This window comes from Dipodomys ordii, unplaced genomic scaffold, assembly GCF_000151885.1.
Source record: "Dipodomys ordii isolate 6190 unplaced genomic scaffold, Dord_2.0 Scaffold2, whole genome shotgun sequence".
NCBI lineage: Eukaryota > Metazoa > Chordata > Mammalia > Rodentia > Heteromyidae > Dipodomys > Dipodomys ordii.
This window is the reverse complement of record NW_012267218.1, coordinates 17,351,446-17,362,848: the sequence shown is the minus strand read 5'-3', so window position 1 is coordinate 17,362,848 and position 11,403 is coordinate 17,351,446.

The window sequence follows — 11,403 nt, the reverse complement described above, 5'->3', positions numbered from 1 at the left end:
GCGGGCTTGTGGTCCAGTTCCAGGTCTTGGAGTAGTGAAAGACAGAGCCAGAGTCTGGTAGTGAAAAGCTTAGCTTCGTCACTCTAACTGTTCAAGTCTCATTTCATGCCCAGTCGTGTTTGGCAGGTAATAGGCCCGTGCCTCAATAAAGACATGTTGAATGGTGTATGTCGGTATCGGTAAAAGAGCATACTCTAAATGCTTTTGATTATTAAGCTAAAAATATGTCAAGCCAAGTGTTAATTTCTCGTTGGATGAGCAAAATGAAATGAGTCATGTGCATGGCATGTGGTAAATGCCGGAGGCATCTATCCCATGATCAATGCTGGAATGTGCATCAATTTATAGGTACATGTGAGTCTTCAAACATCTGTATTTGTAATGTATAATTGTAAAGCAACAGTTGCTGCTACTATCAACTGATACTTAGTGGATATGTTAGTCAGCTCTCACTATGACCGAGAAACCTGAAACAATTAACTTAAAAGAAGGGACCAAGCGAGGCCTTGGTGGCTCCCATCTGTCATCCTAGCTACTCAGGAGGCTGAGATCTGAGGATCATGGTTCGAAGCCAGCCCAGGTAGAACAGTCCCCATGAGATTCTTTATTTCCAGAAAAATCTGGAAGTGGCACTGTGGCTCAAGTGGTAGAGCTTTAGGACAATTCTTTTTGAACTATTTCCCCCCTGTTATAGATCTCTCCCATTTTTTCCCTCCTGTCCCCACCCATAAAATGCCCAGTTCATTTTCTATGTAGTGTCTTTTTTAGTTCATTTTCTATGTGGTGTCTGTTGAGTTTCACTACAGCATTGGTTCATCCTTTTCCCACCTTTTAAGTGCCTTCCCTCACCCTCTCAAATACAAACAAAATAAAAGGAAAAGAGAACCCAAACAGCAACAATGGCAACGAAAGAGTCTGTCTTGTTTCCTTTTCTTGGAGTTCATTTCACAGAATATTACTTTATATGATCATCTGTCCATAGCTATTGAGTCTTTGCCCACTGTTATGCTTCACCTCCTTTGGAACCATTGATTTTGTCTCATGATTTTAGAGGCTTCAATCCCCTGTTATTTTGAGTGTCTTGTGGCACAGTACATCATGACTAGAACACATGACAAGAAACGTCTTCATTTCATGGTAGCTTTTGTATAGGTTTTGGGGCTTGAACTCAGAGCCTGGGCACTGTCCTGTTTTTGGATTCTTTCACAAGGCTTTTTCCACTGGTTCCACAGCTCCATTAATTGGATATAAGAGTCTCATGGACTTTCCTGCCAGGGCTGGCTTCAATTGTGATCTTTAGATTTGAGCTTCCTATGTTGCTAGGATTATAGGTGTGAGCCACTGGTGGTTGGCTCAATATCCTTTTCATGGGGACATCTCCAATGACTGCTATGACTCCAGCGACTCCCTGCAGGTAGGCCACACCTCTTTCAGGATCTCCTGTCTTAGTAGTGCCATAGAATGGTGACCAAACCTTTATTTAACCTTTGGAGGCTGTCTCAGGGCCCACTATGTGTCAATCACCAGAGACAGAGCCATAAACAGATTACTGTATGATCTAGAAGGTGTGTGTGAATCAGACACATCTGGGTTTGAATCCCAGCTCTTCGAGTTATTTGCTCTGGAACGAACTGGGATATGCTAACTTCTCTAAATTTTGTCATCTGTGAATGGGAGAATAATAGTATATTTAACAAGGAGTGTTTATGAAGATTAACTGAAATACACAATTTTTGAGGAAACAAATTATTATTATTAGTAGTAGTCTAGGAAGTTTTTCCATGGAAACAGCTCAGCCACTATAGCATCTTACCACCAGAGGGCGGTATGTCCACAGTTTGGAATCTACTTTTCCCACACAGATGGCTAGGGTCATTAAACACAGCATTCTTCACATAGTATGAGTTTAATACAACATTTAGAGACCTAAACAGCTTAGTCTAATATTTTAGAAGTGGCATGTCCTAACTTCCAGGATCCTACTCAAGTGGCTATCGCTACCAACAGTAATTAAGCATTCTGTATTCTAGATGTTGAAAATATTTTTGCAAATGAAGACTCAGCTGGATGTAAATGTTTGGATTCTAACCGTTATGCCAAGTTATCTAAAAGTATCAGACTGCTTTCAGGACTATTCAGAGTTCCATGCAGAGTTGGTCAAACTGTTAAACTCAGGCCTCCAATTGCAAGCTGAGGTTTACCTAAATTCTGTGTAACTCAGTAAGAAACACTGCAGTGGGCAGAGGATACACTCTTTCAACAAATATTTATCAAATATCTCCTGCATGCTCCTCTATTGGGGAGGGGGTCAGCATTCAGCATTGTGCTAAAGAAAAGAAAGGGAGATACTAGTGATCACTATCATTTAGAAACAGATGAGATGTGTCAAGTTCCTACATGGAATAGTAACGAATAAAAAAGGAACAGCTCAATGGACTGAAGCCAGAGAGCAAGGTTTGTCTTGTACCATGGGTGGCCCATGGCTATTTGTAGGTCCCTTTGTGAGGGATGCTCCACTCCAACCTCCCCTATGGGTAACATGCTGATGGGTTGGGCTGTGCCTGTGTGATCTGCCAATGGGAAACATTTGTACCAGTGCATCTCAACCATTATGGGATGGCGCCCAGGTGTGCTACTGAGAGCTGTAAGGCGTAAGGCAGAGGCAGTTTTCTTGTTACTGTGAATCTCAGCCTAGAAATCAGCAAAATTATATAGCCTGTTTTGTCATCCTGTGAGTCCTGTGAACTTTATTTTGCCGCCACTGGTGTGTAGGTGCAGGTTGGTTCTTCAACTTCTTGATATCAGCAGGCTTCGCGGGCATCTGTTCAGATGTTCAGTTACTCTGTGGTTCTTGGTTACAGTTTAAGTAGCGGCTTGTGGGGTATAGGAATAGCTTCTTCACACTGTAGTTCAGTGAAATGTGTGAGGCTGCCTAGGGTTCTTTGTACCTGCACCAGAAGCATCCCATAACCACTGCCGATCTGTATCTTCCTGCTTCCCGGGCCTCTTCCCCAAGAATAAGAGCATCTTATTTGCTTTCAGATGCCTGGAGATTTTAATACCTCCTGGAGTTTGGCCCAAGGTGCACCCTGCCTTAGCATTCCAATGTCAGAGATATCTTAACTTCACCTTGAATCTTTTTACTCCAGGCTTGGGAAATCCTTTTAAATCTAAGAATTTGCTTGTGATTGTTTGGGTAAATGCCCAGGAGTGGGATTGCTGGGGCATAGGGTTGCTCTATGTTTAGTCTTCTGAGGAATCTCCATACTGCTTTTCAGAGTGGTTGAACCAGTTTATATTCCCATCAGCCATATAGTAGCATTCCTTTTGACCACATTCCCATCAGCTTCTGTTAATATTTGTTTTCTTGATAATGGCCATTCTAATTGGGGTGAAGTGGAATCTCAATTTAGTTTTTTTTTTTTTTGCCAGTTATGGGGTTTGAACTCTGGGCCTGGGCACTGTCCCTCAGCTCTTCAGTTCAAGGCTGGCACTCTACCACTTGAGCCACAGTGCCACTTCCAGCTTTTTTTTCTTTTTGCTTATGTGGTGCTGGGGAATCGAACCCAGGGCCTCATGCATGCAATGCAAGCACTCTACCACTGAGCCACCTTCCCAGCCCTTGATTTGCATTTCTTTTATGGCCAGAGATGTTGAACATTTCTTCATGTGTCTATTGGCCATTCTGGTTTCCTCTCCAGGGAAGTTTCTTTTTAATTCTTCAGTCCACTTATTAATGGGGTGGTTGTTTCTTTGAGGATTTGTTGTTGGGGGTTTAATTTTTTGACCTGTAGATATATTTTTCATATGAGGCCATTGCCAGACCCAAAGAAGCATAAGCTCCATTTTCCCTCATTTGTAATAATTAGTTTATGTCTAGGGTAGTCCTAGCAGAGGATCACAACAGCTCGGTAGCTATGTACATATGACCATTTAAAATGATGCTAATTGAAATGAACTCCAAGACATGGAAATAAGAAGTTATTTAGTTATTTCTTTGTTTTTTAATGTACTGTGTGAAGTTATTTCTTTTTTCTTTCATTTTATTTATTCCCTTTTTGGTTTATCCCCTGTTGTCCCTGTTTTTGATTTTGGTATCCTCTGTCTTATATATATGTTTATCTGGATTATTATTATTTTTTTCTGGCTCTGAAGCTTGAACTGGAGTCTGGGCGCTGTCCCTGAGCCTCTTTGTGCTCAAGGGCTAGCACTTTACCACTTGAGCCACAGCTCCTCCTCTGGCTTTTTTGAGTAGTTTATTGGAGATAGGTGGGCTTTCATAATAAGTGGGCTAAAGACTTAAAGAGAGACTTCTCTCAAGAGGAAATAAGAATGGCCAAGAGACACATGAAGAAATGCTCAACCTCCCTAGCCATAAAAGAAATGCAAATCAAAACATTGAGATACCACCTCACCCCAGTTAGAATGGCTATAATCAAGAAATCTAATAACAACAGATGCTGGAGGGGATGTGGACAGAAGGGAACCCTACTGCATTGTTGGTGGGAGTGTAAACTTATTCAACCATTTTGGAAAGTAGTATGGAGGTTCCTCAAAAGACTCCACATAGAGCTCCCCTAGGACCTAGCAATTCCCACTTTTGGGCATTTACTCAAATGATCACAAACAAGACCATACTAAAGCTACCCAGCACAACTATGTTTATTGCAGCATTATTTACTATAGCTAGGATATGGACCCAACCCAGATGCCCCTCAGTAGATGAATGGATCAAGAAAATGTGGTATCTATACACAATGGAATTCTATGTCTCCATCAGAAAGAATGACATTGCCCCATTTGTTAGAAAATGGAAAGACTTGGAAAAATTATATTAAGTGAAGTAATCCAGACCCAAAGAAACATAGGTCCCATGGTTTCCCTTATTTGCAATAACTAATATACGTCTAGGACAATCTTACCAGACAAGCAGAAAAGCTCTAAAGCTATGTACATATGACCATATAAGATGATGCTAAGCAAAATGAACCCACACGTGGCTTTTTCTTTGTTGCTGTTGTTTTTAATGTACTCTGTGATTGTTTTTGTATGTTCTTTTGTATGTTCTCCCCCCATGGCATAACCCCTGTTTTCACTGTTTTTATTCTGGTGCTCTGCATCTTGTCTATACATTTTTCCTATTTGGGGAGAGGAATGGAAATAACAAAATGCTGAAACACTGTATAGTCCCAATGAGATATACAAGACACAATGTTGAAAACGAATTTTACAACTTTGGAGTTGGGGAGGTGAGGAGGGAAGGGATAGTAGGGGAAAAACAAAGGAGCGGGTAACAATGCTCATGTAACTCATGTTACATGTTACTCATGTAACTGTAACTCCTCTGGACAGTATCTTTACAATAAAAAAAAGTGTAAGAAAAAAAAGAGTCTCATGGGGACTTTTCTGCCTGGGCTGGTTTTTGAACCGTGATCCTTAGATCTTTCAGCCTCCTGAGTAGCTAGGATTACAGGTGTGAGCCACTGGCACCTGGCTATACATTTATCTGATTTGGGGAAGGGAAGGGGAATAACAAAATGTGACAAAGGGTGAACCCATACAACAGCAATACTCACAAGACAACATGTTGGAAACGAACTGTACGACTTTAGGACAAGGGGCAGTGGAGTTGGGAGAGAAAGTGGAAGAAAACAAGGGAGGGGGTAACAATCGTCGACAAGAAATGTACTCATTACCTTACTTATATAACTGTAACCTCTCTGATATCACCATTACAATAAAATAAATTAAAATAAAAAATCTAGGAAGTTAAGAATCTTTTATTCATGGTTTCCTCTAAAAAAATAAACACCAAAAAACAACCCCAATCCCCCCAATTCTCTTTGTTTTATCTAAATTCTCCATCTTTTGGGAAAGAAAATTCAGAATGAATAGTCAAGGCTATTTGATTTTTCTCTTTGCTGGATCTCTCTGCTTTCTTTCACCCCACAAAACAGGTCTATGGTAAGCTAGCTGCTGAGCATGTGCATAGAAGAAGGGTAGAAAGGTGAAAGTAAATACAAGGAAAACGTATTGGGTTAATATTTCAAATCTATTATCCTGCCATACCAATAATATAGTGCCGACATCTGTGAATGATTTATCTTTTTTATAAATTGGAGTGGTTTCAAGGTTATCCCTGTAATAAGTTCCATTGTATTATTCCTTTGTGTTTCCGCTCAATCATTTCTTCCTCGGGGGAAAGGATCGCCTGACCTCCTGCCTTCTCTGCTTTCACAGCACATTTATCACCCTCTCATCAGGTTTAATCTCATTCTGTTAAAGTCATGGTGGCACACACATGACAAAGTTTACTCGCCGACCCATTTTTAAGTGTACAGTTCAGTGTTATTAAGGACATGCGCATCGACACTAAGTACATTTACATTGTTGTACTACCATCACCATCATCCATCTACAGAGCTCTTTCCACCTTACCAGACTGACACCATTGTAGCTTTATGTTATTTGTGTGATTATCTGATTACTGCTTGTCTGTGTCAGTAGATTCTGACTATGTCCGCTTCTCCTCGTCTCTATTATTTTAGTGTTTGACAAAGTCTATAGCACAGAGTAGCTGTGGAATCAGTGTTCCTGACAGAGTGAATAGCTCTCCTTTTCCTTCCCTATCTGCCTGTTTAAATGGGAGGAAAAGGAGAGACCTACTCCTGTAGTAGAAACTGCTCACCTGGAGTGTCTGTGGTCGTATGTTGTGCAGTTTAACAAGACCTAGTTGAATTAAAAAAAGAGAGTGGGCTAACATGGCAAACTGAAACTATCCTTGTCCCCTAAACATATTGATATATACAAACAGTAAAATAAAAAAAGCAGTATCAAAATGAAAGGGATGTAATATGGTACATCAAAATTATTTATTTATTCCTCAAAAAATACAAGTGGAACTACCAGATGAATGAACAATTCCACTTGTGGGCATGTATCCAAAACACCTCCCCTCCCCCCGCCCCCCCAATCATTATCTTGAAGAGATGTCAACACTCCCACATTCACTGCTACACTATGCACAATAGGCAAGTTGTGAAAACAACCCAAATGTCCATCAACAGATGAATAGGTAAAAAAATCCTGATGCATACGAACAATGGAATATTCTTCTGACTGAGGAAAAAGGAAAAAAAAATTTGCCATATGCAATTACATGGAGGAGCCTGAAGGAGATTTGCTAATTGAAACAAGGACAGTGAATTCAAGTGTGTGTGTATCTCTCTCTCTGTCTCTGTCTGTCTGTCTGTCTCTCTCTACACACACACACACACACACACACACACACACACACGAGTCTGTCTCTCTCTCTCTACACACACACACACACACACACACACACACACGAATAGAATGTTAAGTGCCAGGGTTTGGAGGAAAAAGGAAATGGGATTTGTTATTCAGTGGGTATAAAGGTCTGTTATGCAAGATGATTAAGTCCTAGAGACTGGCTCTACCACATATTACCTGGAGTTTACAATACTGCATTGTGTGCTTGAAAGTTCCAGAAGGTAGATCACATGTTAAGTGTTCTTATCTTGGTAAGAAAACAAAAAGCTTCAAAGAATCCAGCAATTTTTTTTTTTTAAAATAAAGGCTTTCTTAGAAGGAATTACCAACAAGTAAAGCCACTTAAGGTATGCATTGAGATAGGGGACGCAGATCAGCAGGCGTTTCTGTAAATACAGCTGGTGGTTGCTGAATGGACCGAAATGAACAATTCTAAAACAACTATGAGAATTGCAGTTACAGAACAATATGTGAATGTAGTAAACATGAACAGGTAGGTAAGATAATATAACTACAAACAAGAGAAAAAACAGAAAGTGGGAGGAATTGTGAAAATACTGACGCCTTCTTCTTTCTTAGCAAACAGCAGGGTGGAATGAGCAGTAGTCTCTACCAAAATGACCTTTTACAAACTCCAAGCTTCTAACGGACTATAAACTCATTCCTTAATCTTAGAGATATCCTTTAAGAAATTAAAAAGTGAAGGAGCATTTATCCGAACTTCAATAGTGTCTTTAATATTACTTTGGTTTCTTCTTTTAAAAATCAAAGTAAGTTTAAGATTAATACTACGTAATGAACGTGCAAATGTAAACATTTTTTTTTCTTTTTTTTAAATTTAATTTTATTTTATTTGTGAACATACTGTACAGAGGGGTTACAATTGCATGGGCAGGATAATGCGTACATTTCTTACCAAGCATTGCAGCCTCCTCCTGTGTTTACCCTTCCCATCCCTTCCCAGCCTCCCCCCTCCCCCCCATCCCAATCCTTCTCCTTCCCCCCTCCCCCCCACCTTCCCCCCCCCACCGATGTTGTAAAGCTCGTTTTGGACATGACAACTTGTACTTCTCATTGTTGCAAAATGTAAACATTTTTATAGATGAGTGTTCCTTCTTCCTTCTCTGTACTTATCTTTCCTTATTGATGTATTTAGGGATGGTAAGATGTGATCATTTAAACCTAAGATGAACAAGATACATTCCTGCTTGTGTCATGTGTATTCTTGCTTCTTATTTGTTGCTGGTTCTAGGGCTTTGGTGTTGTCCCTGAGCCTCTTTGTGCTCAAGGCTAGTGCTCTGTCACTTGAGCCAGAGCATCACTTCCAGCTTTTTCTGAGTAGTTTATGGAGTCTCACAGACTTCCCTGCTTGGTCTAACTTTGGAACTCAATCCTCAGATCTCAGGCTCCTGAGTAGCTAGGATTACAGGCATGAGCCACCAGTGCCGGCTGTATTCTTCCTTATTACATTTGGTTTTGTGATTTTTTTTTACACTGTTACACTTTCATAATAGGCATATATCTTTTTTTTAACTAAAATAAGTGATCATTTTTAAATTAAAAAAAATCAAAGAAAAACTAGAAATTAATATGACGAGATAGAAATAGTGGTCGATTCTGCACAGTTAGTAGAGTAATTGGAAAATTATTTGACATCTCAGGATTTCTTCCCCACTTAATTTTCTTTCTTTTCTTTTGCCAGTCCTGGGCTTGAACTCAGAGCCTGGGCACTGTCTCTGAGCTTCCTTTGCTCAAGGCTAGCACTCTACCACTTGAGCCACAGTGCCATTTCCAGCTTTTCGGTTAATGTGGTACTGAGGAATCAAACCCAGGGCTATATGAATTCTAGGCAAGCACTCTACCACTAAGCCACATTCCCAGCCCTCCCTTTAATTTTCTTATTTTTTAAATTAAGTTTTTATTGTGAAAATACTGTACAAAGGGGTTATAGTTACATGAGCAAGATAATGAGTACATTTCTTATCCAGCATTGTTGCCTCCTCCTTTGTTTTTCCTCTACCATCCCTTCCCACCTCCTCAGCTACACCCCCAGCCCCCACACTTTAATTTTCATAGAGGGAAAAATAAAAAGGAAGTATAAATGGAAACTATTTTTTTTGTCATGAAGATCTCCTTTATGAACTGTCTAAAAAGCTTGAGGACAGGTTGGCAGTCTGGCCAGAGTCGGTTGCTGGGTCTGTCCCATTGAGTTGCTGAGGGACAGGCTCCCGTGTGACACACGGCCATTCTCAGGTGGCTGAGGAGAAGAATGACTCTGTCTCGGGGACTCAGACTCTTCCAAGGCTCCAGGAGAATCAAAAGCTTCAAGAGAACAGTGAGACCTTATTCATCATTATATTTGCTTAATGATGCCATGACTCAATATTTCCCGTGAACCATCACACCTAGTAAAGTCTGAGAATACTCATAGGTGTTACTTTTTCATTGACCTTGTCATGAAGTTTTAGTCTCTTAAGCATCCAAAAAGAAAAAAAGGAAGTATGTTCGTGAAAACTAATGAAACAATAAAAATTTTATGCTGAAAACGAGAGCCAAATATATTATATTAAGAGGAAGCGGATATTATGTCTAAACAATAGGGAAATCACAGGGCTGTTGTTAGCAGGAGCTGTAAGGTAGTGAGGGTCTGACCACACATGCCCCATCCTTCCTTTGCTGCTCAGAGAAGGCAAGTAGGGCAAAACCGAAAAGTTCAATTCCCATGTTCTACACACATTTTTCTTCTCTAGGAAAATGTGGATCTTAAAACTGACCTTGTTGGTGGTGTGAGGATGATGTCTGCGTAGAAAGCAATGAACAAGATCAATGGGGGGACATTATACTTGGAACACAAAGCTGAGACTTTTTTTTCCCCTCTCCCTACATTATGTGTTGTTGGAAAGAGAGATTTCCACTTTGACCCATTACCCACACGGATAATTGTTTCCCTTGGAAAACTTACAAAACTAGATATGGATTACATTTTGCTCAGAGGGAAAGGAGTGGGCTTCAGGGGAGCTCTAAGAGAATGTGAATGTGAAGGGCCAAGAGTCATTCTATGCACCGAGACCTTGAAGACACTGGTCTGGTTCAACGTCCTCACAATACAGAAAAAGACATGGGGATATAGGAGATGGAAAATTTGTTTGGGCTTAATTATTAATTAGTGGCAATGCCATGGCCAAAGACTTTAGCACTTTGACTTAGAATAAGCACTTCTGCTTGTGGCATAGTAGATGACAGGCTTTGAGAGCAGTGAAGAGTTCCCAACTGGACTAGAGAAAGAGTTGACTCTGAAAACTACTGTCATTGCTTGGGGACACACACACACACACACACACACACACACACACACACGAACTGGACTAGAGAAAGAGTTGACTCTGAAAACTACTGTCATTGCTTGGGGACACACACACACACACACACACACACACACACACACACACGAGGATGTCATAATCCCAGTAACGCATGCGTCTCTGGGCTGTCTCTCTACCTGTATCCCTGTGGCTAGGAGGCCATCTCCTCCTCACTCTTCTTCTTGGTTCACCTGCTGATTGCCCAATTCTGGAAGCATTACTGAACAGTAACTCTTTTCTGTGATGCCACCAGGGGATCAGCATGGAAAAGTCCAGAATGTGTACATTTCTGGCCCCAGAAAGCCACCAAGGAAGAACAAAATTAGAGTTGGCACCAGCAAGTGAGAGGCTAAAGGGGGAAAGGTGCAGATTGGCAACTGGGGTGGTGGTGGTGGTACCACATTCAGAAACTCAGATGCTCCCTGCTTACAATTGCTGGACCGAGGAGAGTTAAGTTCAACATACTGTGAAGAAAGAAAATGGGTCACGAAGTAGTGCAAAGAATAAACACTTAGATCTACCGAGCAGCAGGCAGGAAGGAGCCGTTACTGGCTCTTCCAGCTTTTTAGACAAAGTGTCTGGCCCGAAGCTAGCGGATGTGTTGGCCACGTTTCCCTTCTGTGGGGATTGAAAGTCTGTGGGTTAGAAGCATGTGGTTCTTTCAAGAGGAGCCCCAGGCAGATGCTCTGACAGCACTGGCCTGAGATTTGTGCTTTGACATATTAAAAAAAAAATTCGCTCTCCACCT